Genomic DNA, 13360 nt, shown 5'->3' with positions numbered 1-13360 from the left:
TGAATATGTTTGAGGTACAGTCAGAAGGTTCATAAATAACAACAGAATCAAGGATTATGGAGGAATGGTCTGCAAATTGCAGTGTAGTGGAAAATGTAGACAGTGGTATCAAAGTAAACCGCTCCAGAACATCTAGAATTATAATGCAAAATGAAATGATAATATCGATAAAAGGTTAAGGGGGAACACAAGATGGCGGCGATCTGGAAGGTCTGCTTTGCTGGGCTCTGCATCCCATCCCATCCCATCCCAACCATTTACTTAAGATTCAACACTAAAAGAGCGATCAAATCTTTACAAATCCCGTTTTGTGAAGTGGAAATGACAAAACATGGGAAAGGATTGTGTCAGGCCCAACACGCAGTGCACCCGTCAGAAACATCGAGCATGCCTGAGGCTGTAGCTGGAACCCACTCTGGTCGTTGGATGGACCCAGTTACTCACCAGGCCTTAGTCACTGGGTTCACCAAGTTACTTGAAAGGATTGAAGCCATGATTGAAGAAAGGTTCAGCAGCAGGCTAGAGCCGGTCTCAGCCGCGCTGCAAAAAACATGAGCAGCAACTTGACAGCCTTGGAAATAGAACAGATGATGTCAAGCGTGAACTGCATTGGTAGAGACAGTGATCGATTCCTCTCAGGAGAGGATCCTTTCCCTTGAAAACAGGTCTGCACCTGAAGAAGATGACCACCTCGAGAACAGGGGCAAGATGAAGAATGTTCACGTCGTCGGTTTGCTGGACCAGACGGCAGATGGTTAGCTAGTGAGTTTGTTTGAGAACTGGCTGCAGCGATTCCTTCACTTCGAAACTGAAGAGGGACGGGTGAAGAGTGAGACATTTTAATCAGGTTACGGAGCGCAGGTCAGGCTCAGACAAACGCCTTCGCCCTGTCTTTGGGCGGTTACATGGTTATGGGGATAAACAAAGACTGATTGAAGTTTCCAGAACCCAGGGGAAAGATCAGATGGCTTTAATTCACGAGGGCTCCAGGATTATGTTCTTTCAGGAATTTTCATCGGCGGTGATTCAAGAAAGAAAATATTTTGATGACATCATGAGAAGAGGAAGAGAACTCGGGATTCAGTATTCCTTACGGTACCCAGCGGTGCTCTGTATTGCTTTGAATGGATCCATACACTCATCTGAATCTCCAGAGAAAGGAAAAACTTTGTGGACATTTTAGAGTAAGGTGGATGTGTAGATAATCATATTTGTCTCAAATAAATTTTGTTGGATTTTTCTGGTATTAACCAGTGATAAATTATAGTCGGAGATAGGTAGAGTGCTCACTTTTAACTTCTTCATTAGTATTACTACTCTTTTTAGAACATACAACAGCACAGCACAGAACAGGCCCTTTAACCCACGATGTTGTGCCGACCATTGATCCTCACGTGAGGTAAACCTAACGTGCGAACCCTCAAATTTCTGTGACCATATGCATGTCCAGCTGTCTCTTAAATATCCCCAATGACCTCGCTTCCACAACTGCTGTTGGCAACGCATTCCTGCTCGCACAACTCTCTGCGTAGAAAATCCATCTCTGACATCCCCTCTATATTTTCCACCAAACAGCTTAATTCTTTGAACCCTTGTGTCCTGGGACAATATCTCTGGCTATCAACTCTATCTATGCCTCTCATTATCTTGCATCTCAATTGAGACCCCTGTCTCCCTTCTTTTTGCCAATGAAAAAAGTCCGAGCTCAGTCAACCTCTCTTCCTGAGATAAGCCCTCCATTCCAGGCACCATCCTGGTAAACATCCGCTGAATCCTCTCCAAACCATCTACATCTTTCCTATAATAGGGCGACCAGAACTGGACACAGTATTCCATGTGTGGTCTAACCAAAGTTTTATAGAGCTGCAACAAGACCTCACGGCTCTTAAACTCAATCCCCCTATTAGTGAAAGCCAGATCAGCATATGCTTTCTTCACAACCCTGTCCACTTGGGTGGCCATTTTAAGGGATCTATGTACCTGCACAACAAGATCCCGCTGTTCCTCCACACTGCCAAGAATCCTGTCTTTAATCCTGTACTCAATGTTCAAGTTCGAACTTCCAATATGCATCACTTCCCATTTATCCAAGTTGAACTCCATTTGCCATCTCTCAGCCCAACTCTGCATTCTGTCAAGCCTACTGCAGTCCTCTATACTGTAAACGACACCTCCCCCCTTTGTGCCGTCTGCAAACTTGCTAACCCATCCTTCAATTTCCTCATCCAAGTCATTAATAAAAATTGCAAAGCATAGCGGCCCAAAAACAGAGCCCTGCGGAACACCACTCACCACTGACTTCCAGGCAGAATACTTTCCTTCCACTACCACTCGCTGTCTTCTGTCGACCAGCCAATTTATCCTGACAGCTAGATTTCCCTGTATCCCATTCCTCTTGACTTTCTAAACGAGTCGACTATGGGGAACCTTATCAAATGTCATGCTGAAGTCCACATACACAACATCCACAGCTCGACCCTCATCAACTTGTCTAATAAGATCCTCACAGAACTAAATAAGATTTGTGAAGCATGGCCTGCCCCTTACAAAGTCTTGCTGACTGCATTTAATCAAGCCATGCACTTCCAGATGGTCATAATTCCTATCCCTCAGAATCCTTTCTAACATTTTGCAGACGACAGACGTGAGACGTAATGGTCTGTCATTGCTGGGAATTTCCTTATTTCCTTTCTTGAAGAGAGGAATTACCTCCAGCTATCCTCCAGTCCTCAGGTACGACTCCAGTCGAGAGCGAGGATGCAAAGATCTTCGCAAGCGGCGAAGCAATCACATTTCTCGCTTCCCAAAGCAGCCTAGGACAAATCGGGTCTGTCCCTGGCGACTTGTTAATATTAATATTTGTCAAAATTTTCAGCACAAGAGCTTCCTCAATCTCTATCCGTTCCAGCATGCTTACCTGCTCCTCAATGGTTTCATTCACTACAGGGCCCTTTTCTTTATTACAGACAGAATCAAAAAACTCATTTATGGCTTCCCCTACCTCCTCAGACTCCATACTCAAGTTCCCTATGCTATGCCTGATCAGCCCTACTCGTTCTTTGATCATCCTCTTATTCCTCACATACGTGTAAAATGCCTTTGGATTCTCCCTAATCCTTCCTGCCAAGCCTTTTCCGTGCCCCCCTCCTGGCTCTCCTCAGACCATTTTGAGCTCTTTCCTCGCCTGCCTGCAATCCTCTAGAGCTGAGCAAGACCCTTGCTTCCTCCACCTTACGTAAGCTGCCTTCTTTCTTTTGATGAGGAGCTCCTCCACTTTCGTCATCCAAGTTTCGTTTATCTTACCCCTTATTGCCTGTCTCAGAGGAAAACATTTATGCATCACTCGCAACAACTGTTCCTTAAACAGTCTCCACATGTCTATAGTGCCCTTTCTTTATACAGACTACTAGAAAAGGTGTGACTGAGGTAACAACGATGAGGCATCAGAAATCCCGCAGAGTGTGAAAATACATAAGTTCCCTGGCCGGATGGGATTTATCCTAGGATCCTCTGGGAAGCCAGAGAGGAGATTGCCGAGCTTTTGGCATTATTCTTTCTATCGTCATTGTCTACAGGAATATTGCCAGAAGACTGGAGGATAGCAAATGTGGTTCCCCTGTTCAAGAAGGGGAGTACAGACAACCTAGGTAATTATAGACTTGTGAGCCTTCTTTCAGTTGTTGATAAAGTATTGGAAAAGGTTATAAGAGATAGGATGTATAATCATCCAGAAAAGAATAGTTTGATAAGGGATAGTCAGCACGGTTTTGTGAAGGATAGGTCGTGACTCACAAAGCTTGTTGAGTTATTTGAGAAGGTGACCAAACTTTGAAAGTAAACTGGTTGATGTGGTGCATATGGATTTCAGCAAGGCGTTCGATAAGGTTCCCCACAGAAGGCTTTTGCACAAAATGCGGAGGAATGGGATTGTGGGAGATACAAATGTTTGGATCAGTAATTGGCTAGCTGAAAGAAGACAGAGGGTGGTGGTTGATGGGAAATGTTCATTCTGGAGTCCGGTTAATAGTGGTGTACTGCAAGGGTCGGTTTTGGGTCCATTGCTGTTCGTCATTTTTATAAACAACCTGGATGAGGGCGTAGAAGGTTGGGTTAGTAAATTTGCAGACGAAATTAAGGTCGGTGGAGATCTGGATAGTGACGAAGGATGTTGTAGCTTACAAAGAGACATAAATAAGCTGCAAACCTGGGCTGAGAGATGGCATATAGAGTTTAATGCGGACAAGTGTGAAGTGATTCACTTTGTTCGGAGTAACCAGAATGCAAACTACTGGGCTAATGGTAAGATGCTTGTTAGTGAAGATGAGCAGAAAGATCTCGGTGTCCAGGCACACAGATCCTTGAAAGTTGCCACCCAGGTTGACAGGATTGTTAATACGTCATACAGTGTTTTAGCTTTTAATAATAAAAGGATCGAGTTCTGGGACCATGAGGTTATGCTACAGCTGTACAAAACTCTGGTGCGGCCGCACTTGCAGTACTGTGTACAGTTCCAGTCACTGCATTATAAGAAGGATGTGGAAGATTTCGAAAGGGTGCAGAGGAGAATTACTAGGATGTTGCCTGGTATGGAGGGAAGGTCTTACGAGGCTGTTTTCGTTAGTGACAAGAAGGTTGAGAGGTGACTTAATAGAAACATATAAGATAATCAGAGGGTGAGATAGGGTGGACAGGGACAGACGTTTTCCAATTATGGTGACAGTGAGCACGAGGGCGCATAGCTTTAAATTGAGGGATGATAGATGTAGGACAGAAGTCAGAGGTAGTTTCTTTACGCAGAGACAGTAAGGGTATGGAATGCTCTGCCTGCAACGGTAGTAGATTTGCCAACTTTAAGTACATTTAAGTGGTCATTGGACAAGCATATGGATGTACATGGAATAGTATAGGTTAGATGGGCTTCAGATTGTTACGACAGGTCGGTGCAACATCGAGGGCCGAAGGGCATGTACTATGCTGTAATGTTCTATGTTCTATGTTCTTTGCTTGTGTCTGCGATGCGACGCAAGCTGAAGGGAGTTACAAAGGGAGTTATGATGACTAAATACCGACCGAAGGGCAGTTGGAGCCCGATTTTTGTTGCTAATTGCCCTGGATGCCATATTGGCAGCAGAGCAGAAGATAAAGTTTTGCGATAGGCAAGCGCCCCCAGTGGTGGAGAGGAGGTGGGGGTCAATTCCCCTATCATGTGTCATCGGCACTTTGGGAATATTATCCCAACATACCTTCCCCAGAAGTGGATGGATATCACATAAGATTACGTTGTATGCAGACATTTACAGATATGGGTTTTATGTTTTTTTGTCAAATCCGACATTTTTGGTAGCTCACGTGATGCAATGGATTAATTCGTTTGTCGCCTTTTCGGGCTGTAATATTGATTTTACAATTTTGGAGGCCATGCCTATGGGAGGACTTAGGAAAATACCTGATGTTGAGGGCAAATCCTGGTTTCCTTTTAAATGTTCACGGGTTGGGGGGGGTCACTATTTTGGTATAATCATTACATTCGTCTTTGATCATTTATATAACGTGAACTATGCCCATTTGTTTGACAAAATTAAACAAGACCTTCAAAGACGGGAGGCACTTCCTATAATGGCTTGCTCGGATAGCTATTATCAAAATGAATGTCCTTCCTCATTTGCGGTACCCCATGTGAATTCTTCCTTTGATGTTTCCCAGAGTAACCTAATGGCTGGTTAGCTAATTTATTTGGCACAATAAACGACTCTTTATCGAGCTAACCAATTTGCAACTGCCCCACAGATTGTGGGGAGTAGATCTCCCTAATTAAATGCTATCAGTTACGGTCTTTTTTTATCCTATGTAAGTGCCTGGGCTGTTGAGGACACGGCTTTAATATGGTTCGATATTGATCCCTATTCGACAAAGTGAAACCTTATTATTCTGTTGTTCTTAGACAAAATGACAACATTTATAGAGTATTGTCATAACCTAATAATTATCAATGCTGTTAAAGCATGAAGGACAATACGTCAAATCGAGGGCAATTCAGCCAAAACTATGTTTCTTACCCCTATAATTGGTATACCGGGTTGTCAACCGGGGATGATGGATTCCAAGTTTAAAATGTGGGCAGCGAGGAGAGTACCTTGCTTGAGTGATTTAGAATTAATAGAATCCCTACAGTGTGGAAACAGGCCCTAGGGCCCAGCAAGTCCACTTCGACTCTGAAGAATAACCCACCCAAACCCATTCCTATACTATCCAAATTTACCCCAACTAATGCCCTAATCTTCACATCCCTGAATATTATGGGTGATTTATCAATGGCCAATTCACCAAACCTACACATCTTTGGACTGTGAGAGGAATCCCACACAATCATGGTGAGAATATGTTAACTCCATGTAGCCAGTCACCCAAGGCCGGAACCAAACCCTGGACCCTGATGCTCTGAGGCAGCAGAGCTCACCATTTGAGGGAGAAACAATATAACTTGATCAAATAAATCGTACATATGGACTACCTAGTAGAGACCTTTTCTATTTTCTTTCCCAGATCAGAGATTAGATTTTCAAAAAACATACTTTTAACAGACTCTTACAGATCCGACAGAGAGAAGAGTTTGCCTATTGCTTAGAATACATTGTCTGTCAGTACCCTTTATCATTGGTTGGAGAGTGTCTCCTCAGATGAGACAGAGCAGCTTCGTGATGTCTGTGAGACAGAGCTGGGGGTTCAGAACAGTTCAGAGACATGGGAGGATATTTGTGAAAATGTTTGAAGTATTGTGATCTTTAATAGGACCCATTCCACGCAGTTGAAATTCTTCATAGTGTCTATCTGACCCCGGATATTCTCTCAACATTCAAATTGGGATTATCTTCAGCATGTGCTAAATGCACAATGACTACAGGCATTCTTACTCATTGCTTGTGGTCCTGATGCATGCTTTTTCATATATATCAGAGCACTGGGTTAGGTGTGATACAGAAGGTCTTGGGGACTGAATTGGTGATGGGCCTGGTTTCTCTTTTCCTGGGCCTGCCCCGGTACCTTACGCAGATGCAAATCGGGAGAAAAAGTAACCTTACTTTCTGTCGGAATAATATTCTGTTGAGTTGGATGTCTGAAAAAACCCCCGGTCTGTTGGGGCATCATAAGCTCTTCATGGAGAATATCCCTTCGGACATGCTCACCAGTATGGTGCACCAAATAAAGAGAGATTTATATAAGGCATGGCAGCCCTTTTTGGATTTCCACGATACAGCCTTATCTGCCACTCTAAGAAGGCAAAAACAATGACTGCAGATGCTGGAAACCAGATTCCGGAATAGAGTGGTGCTGGAAAAGCACAGCAGTCCAGGTGCATAATCCGAGGATCGGGAAAATCGATGTTTCAGGCAAAAGTCCTTCATCAATAGTACAATTCTAAGAAGGGCTTCTCTATAGCCATGACGATATTGTCAAATGAATCTAATATTCAGAGAGGAAGAATTATGAACATAAAAATGTGTATCAGTTAATGCTCTCGAAGAACGAGAGGGATCGTTTTGTTATGCTGAGCTGTATTATTTATTCATTATTCATTGTTTATTTTTGGTTTTTTTTCTGTCCGTTCAGTGTTTTAAACTTGTTTTGTAACTAGGTGCACATGGGCGTAATTTTGTTCAGTTATTTGAGTTGCGTTGTTATTGGTTCATTATAATAAAAAAAATCTCTTTTTCATTAAAAATATTTTTTAAATTAAAATGCTAATATTGATAGAATAGAGTCCCAAATAACTCTCATTAGGGACACCACTCATGGTGGTTTATCCTCAGGATCACCACACCTCGGGAGATGGGGTGAGGTTTGAGAAAGCGTCCCCTTCATGGTAACTTCTGTCAATGTGAGGAAATGAACCTGCGCTGTTGGCCTCCCTCTACATCACAAACCAGCCATCTGTCCAACTGAGTGGGAGACAGTGTAACTGCGACAGACAGAAACGGTCACAGAAAAAGGGCAAGAGAAACCTTCATAACAAGGAATTCAGATAACCGTCAAGAGAACGGCTGAGGGTAAAAACATTCTCTGCTCGAAATTGCCTTTTATAACAAGACGTGTTTAGAAGCTGTTTTTGGATTACTACCATTAAGGCGAGTCAAGTGAAATAACCAGAATTACGAAGTGTGATTGGATATCTATAACCATAAAATAAGTGTAGATTTTTGTTTGTTCTGTGTAAAGCATGCTGACCGTTGCATGAAAGTATATAGCTTATGGAATATATTTTTAGGCGTGTCTGTCCCGTGGGAAATAGCCTCGAGCAAACACTTGAAGAAAACCGGGGTATAAGTGGCTGAGTGTTGTCTGGACAGTGACAGGAACCCAGGGGGTTCACCAACTGAAAGTTCCCGTAACATGGAGCTGACAAAAGCATCAGATTAGCCAGGACCTTATTAAATGCTAGAGCACGTTTGAGTGCTGAATGGCCTCAGCATGGTTTGAATTGTGTGTGATTTGAAAAACGCACATCTCTACTCCTTCCTCTTATGTGTTACAAACTGGGGCACTGCCATTTTCTGTAACTGGGAATTATTTGGAGCATTATCTGGAATATTCCATAATTGGCATTCTCCAGAATATTCAATAACTGTGTGGGGGCTATTGCAAAGGCGAGAGAGAGAGAGAGAGAGAGAGAGAGAGAGAGAAATGGAGAGAGAGAGAGAGAGCGAAAGTGCTGCATGCAGTCGTGCGAGTGGGAGACCATGAGCCTTGTTCGGAGGTAGGTGCTGGAACAGATATACAGTGAGTTTGAGGGAATAGAGAGAATGCGGTGAAACTTACCCTGACAGAGCGTGGAAGGTTAATTGATACTTTTCCTGTATTGCTGGACATTTATCCAGACCATAGATACTACACTGAGCTGGGTGATGAGCTCAGACCATGCTCCGTGGATCTGATGGTATGGCACCCTCTGGAAAGAGAACGGTCCCTCTCTGTACTAGTCGATCCACTATGCCCACTGTGATCCGTCAACAAACCGTGGTGCAATTGTCCGTATCTGCCATGCTCGCGGTAAAGTGCAGGGCAGCTCAAAACAGAGAAAGGTCAGCCGTATGCACCTTGGCCTTTTAAAGATGACACCAGTACCATCCAGGGGCATCAGGGCGACTGTGAGTTCCTCCAATCATGATGTTTGGGACAATCGGACTGGCATTCAATGGAGTGGGGTGTGTAGTTTATGAGGTGAGTTAGATAAAATAGTACCGGGAAACTAGCTCAGCTTCATACAGACAACCTCTCTTCACTCTCAATGAAAATGACACTGAGACAAATTACTTTTTTATACAGCTCAATAAGTCGAAGACTGCTGTCCTCACTCCCAGTTACAAAGCTGCAGAACAAATGTTTATTCAACACTCTCCATCACCTGAACTCACACCAATATCCCATTCACTCATAATTCTTCATGATACTGACCCGTGTTGCATGATATGTGTTGCATCTCATTTGAGTGGGAGCAGCGGCCGAGTAAATGCGAACCCGGGAGACTACAGCTAAGGTAAGACAGTTTGTTTCAAAATTACTTACCTGTAGCGGGCAGCGGTGTTTTTTTTCACTCTCTTCACAAAAAGAGCGGGAGCAGCAGAGGAAGTGACGGCAAACAGAGGGGCAGCCGGGAAGGAGAACAGTGATTATAAATACTCACCCTTTAATCACCAACGGTCATTTGAGTGGGAACAGCGGCCGAGTAAAAGCGAACCCGGGAGACTACAGCTAAGGTAAGACAGTTTGTTTCAAAATTACTTACCTGTAGCGGGCAGCGGAAGTGAGGTTGGAGAGCATAGCTGGGCGGGAAGGTAAGTGATTAGTATTTGAGTGGGTGTGTTCTCGACCCCAGGTCCTACTTTCCCTCCCACCCTCCTCCTCTAACCTAAGTTTAAAGTCCACAGGTAAGTGACTCAGTGTTCTTGTTTTTGGAGACAAAGTGTACAGTCATGGCAGCGCAGGCGGTGGAATGTTCCTCCTGCAGGATGTTTGAGGTTGGGGTGACCACCGATACTCCTGCCGACTTCATCTGCAGGAAATGCAGTCAGATCCTGATCCTCACCGAACGAGTTAGGGAACTGGAACTGGAGTTGGATGAACTGAGGATTATTTTAGAGGGTGATTGATAGAAGCTACAGGGGCATAGTTACGCCGGAGAACAGAGGTAGCATGGGTAACAGTTAGAGGTGGGAAGGGGAAGAAGCAGGCAGTGCAGGGTTCCCCTGTGGTCGTTCCCCTAAAAAATAAGTATACAGCTTTGGAAACTGTTGGGGGGACAGCCTTGCAGGTGTAAGCTGCAGTGAAGTGGTCTGTGGCTCTGAGACTCAGAAGGAAAAGGGGGGGAGGAGGAGAGCGCTAGTTATAGGGGACTCTCTAGTTAGAGGGACGGACAGGCGGTTCTGTGGACATGGGCGCGACTCTCGGATGGTTTGTTGCCTCCCGGGCGCTAGGGTCCGAGACGTCTCGGACCGTGTCTTCAGAATCCTTAAGGGGGAGGGTGTGCAGCCAGAAGTCGTGGTACACATTGGCACCAACGACATAGGGAGGAAGAGGGGTGGGGAGGTCATTCAAGAGCTCAAGGAGTTAGGCTGGAAGCTAAAAGCTAGGACAGACAGAGTCGTCATCTCTGGGTTGTTGCCGGTGCCACGTGACAGTGAAGCAAAGAATAGGGAGAGAGTGCAGTTGAACACGTGGCTGCAAGGATGGTGTAGGAGGGAGGGCTTCAGATATTTGGACAATTGGACTGCATTCTGGGGAAGGTGGGACCTGTACAAACAGGACGGGTTGCACCTAAACCAGAAGGGCACCAATATCCTGGGGGGTAGGTTTGCTAGCACTCTTCGGTGGGGGTTTAAACTAATTTGGCAGGGGGATGGGATCCGGACTTGTAGTCCAGCAAGTAAGCCAGCTGTGTGTCAGGATGCCCAAGACTGTAGGGAGGCTGTGGAGAAGGTAGCACTGACAGGGACTACTTGCAGACACAGATGGGCTCAAGTGCGTATACTTCAACGCAAGGAGTATCAGAAATAAGGTGGGTGAACTTAAGGCGTGGATCGGTACCTGGGACTACGATTTTGTGGCCATCACGGAAACGTGGATAGATGAGGGACAGGAATGGCTGTTGGAGGTTCCTGGTTGCAGATGTTTCAGTAAGATTAGGGAGGGTGGTAAAAAAGGAGGGGGTGGCATTGCTAATTAGAAATGGTATAACGGCTGCAGAAAGGAAGTTTGAGGGGGATCTGCCTCTGGAGGTAGTATGGGCTGAAGTCAGAAATAGGAAAGGTGCAGTCACCTTGTTGGGTGTTTAATATAGGCCCCCCAATAGCAGCAGAGATGTGGAGAAAGATTGGGCAACACATTTTGGAAAGCTGCAGAAGCCACAGGATCGTAATCATTGGCGACTTCAACTTCCCAAATATTGATTGGAAGCTCTTTAGATCAAGTAGATTGGATGGGGCGGTGTTTGTGCAGTGTGTCCAGGAAGCTTTTCTAACGCAGTATGTAGATTGTCCAACCAGAGGGGAGGCTATATTGGATTTGGTACTCGGTAATGAACCGGGACAAGTGGTGGGCTTGTTAGAGGGTGAACATTTTGGTGATGGTGACCACAATTCTGTGACTTTCACCTTGGTTATGGAGAGAGATAGGTGCGCACAACAAGGTAGATTTTATAATTGGGGGAAGGGAAATTACGATGCTGTAAGACAGGATTTGAGGAGCATACGTTGGGAGCATAGGCTATCAGGGAAGGATGTGGTGGAAATGTGGAACTTTTTCAAAGAGCAGATACGACGTGTCCATGATAGGTACATACATATCAGGCAGGAAAGAAATGGTCGTGTGAGGGAGCCTTGGTTGACGAGGGAGGTTGAATCTCGAGTAAAGAGAAAGAAGGAGAGGCTTACATAAGGTTGAGGAAACAAGGTTCAGACAGAGCAGTGGAGGGATACAGGATAGCCAGAAGGGACCTGAAGAAAGGGATTAGGAGAGCTAAGAGGGCATGAAAAATCCTTGGCGGATAGGATCAAGGATAACCCCTAGGCATTTTATGCGTATGTGAGAAACCTGAGAATGACGAGAACGAGGGTAGGTCCGATCAAGGACAGTCGTGCGAGACTGTGTATTGAGTCGGAAGAGATCGGAGAGGTCTTGAACAAGTACTTCTCTTCAGTATTTACGAACGAGAGGGACCGTATTGTTGAAGAGGAGAGTGTGAAACGGACTGTTAAGCTCGAAGAGATACCTGTTAGGAAGGATGATGTGTTGGACATTTTGAACAACTTGAGGATAGACAAGTCCCCCGGGCCTGACGAGATATATCCTAGGATTATGTGTGAAGCAAGAGTGGAAATTGCAGTACCGTTGGCAATGATCTTCTCGTCTTCACTGGCAACGGGGGTGGTACCAGGGGACTGGGAGAGTAGCGAATGTTGTGCCCCTGTTCAAAAAAGGGAATAGGGATAACCCCGGGAATTACAGGCCAGTTAGTCTTACTTCTGTGGTAGGCAAAGTAATGGAAAGGGTACTGAGGGATAGGATTTACGAGTATCTGGAAAGACACTGCTTGATTAGGGACAGCCAGCACGGATTTGTGAAGGGTAGGTCTTGCCTTCCAAGTCTTATTGAATTCTTCGAGGAGGTGAGGGTAGAGGATGAGGGTAGAGCTTTGGATGTAGTGTACATGGATTTTAGTAAGGCATTTGATAAGGTTCCCCATGGTAGGCTTATGCGGAAAGTCAGGAGGCATGGGATAGAGGGAAATTTGGCCAATTGGATAGAAAACTGGCTAACCGGTCGAAGGCAGAGAGTGGTGGTAGATGGTAAATATTCAGCCTGGAGCCCAGTTACAAGTGGAGTTCCGCAGGGATCAGTTCTGGGTCCTCTGCTGTTTGTAATTTTTATTAATGACTTAGATGAGGGATCGAAGGGTGGGTCAGTAAATTTGCAGATGATACGAAGATAGGTGGAGTTGTGGACAGTGAGGAGGGCTGTTGTCGGCTGCAGAAGGACTTAGATATGATGCAGAGCTGGGCTGAGGAGTGGCAGATGGAGTTCAACCCTGCCAAGTGTGTCCATTTTGGAAGAACAAATAAGAATGCGGAATACAGGGTCAATGGTAGGGTTCTTAGTCAGGTGGAGGAAAAGAGGAATCTTGGGGTCTATGTACATAGATCTTTGAAGGTTGCCACTCATGTGGATAGAGTTTGTTAGAAGGCCTATGGAGTATTATCGTTCATGAGCAGGGGGATTGAATTCAAGAGTCGTGAAGTGATGTTGCAGCTGTACAGGACTTTGGTTAGGCCACAGTTGGAGTACTGTGTGCTGTTCTGGTCGCCTCACT

The sequence above is a fragment of the Chiloscyllium punctatum genome, chromosome 21 (genome assembly GCF_047496795.1).
Source record: "Chiloscyllium punctatum isolate Juve2018m chromosome 21, sChiPun1.3, whole genome shotgun sequence".
Classification (NCBI taxonomy): Eukaryota; Metazoa; Chordata; class Chondrichthyes; order Orectolobiformes; family Hemiscylliidae; genus Chiloscyllium; species Chiloscyllium punctatum.
This window is presented reverse-complemented; position numbering follows the sequence as displayed.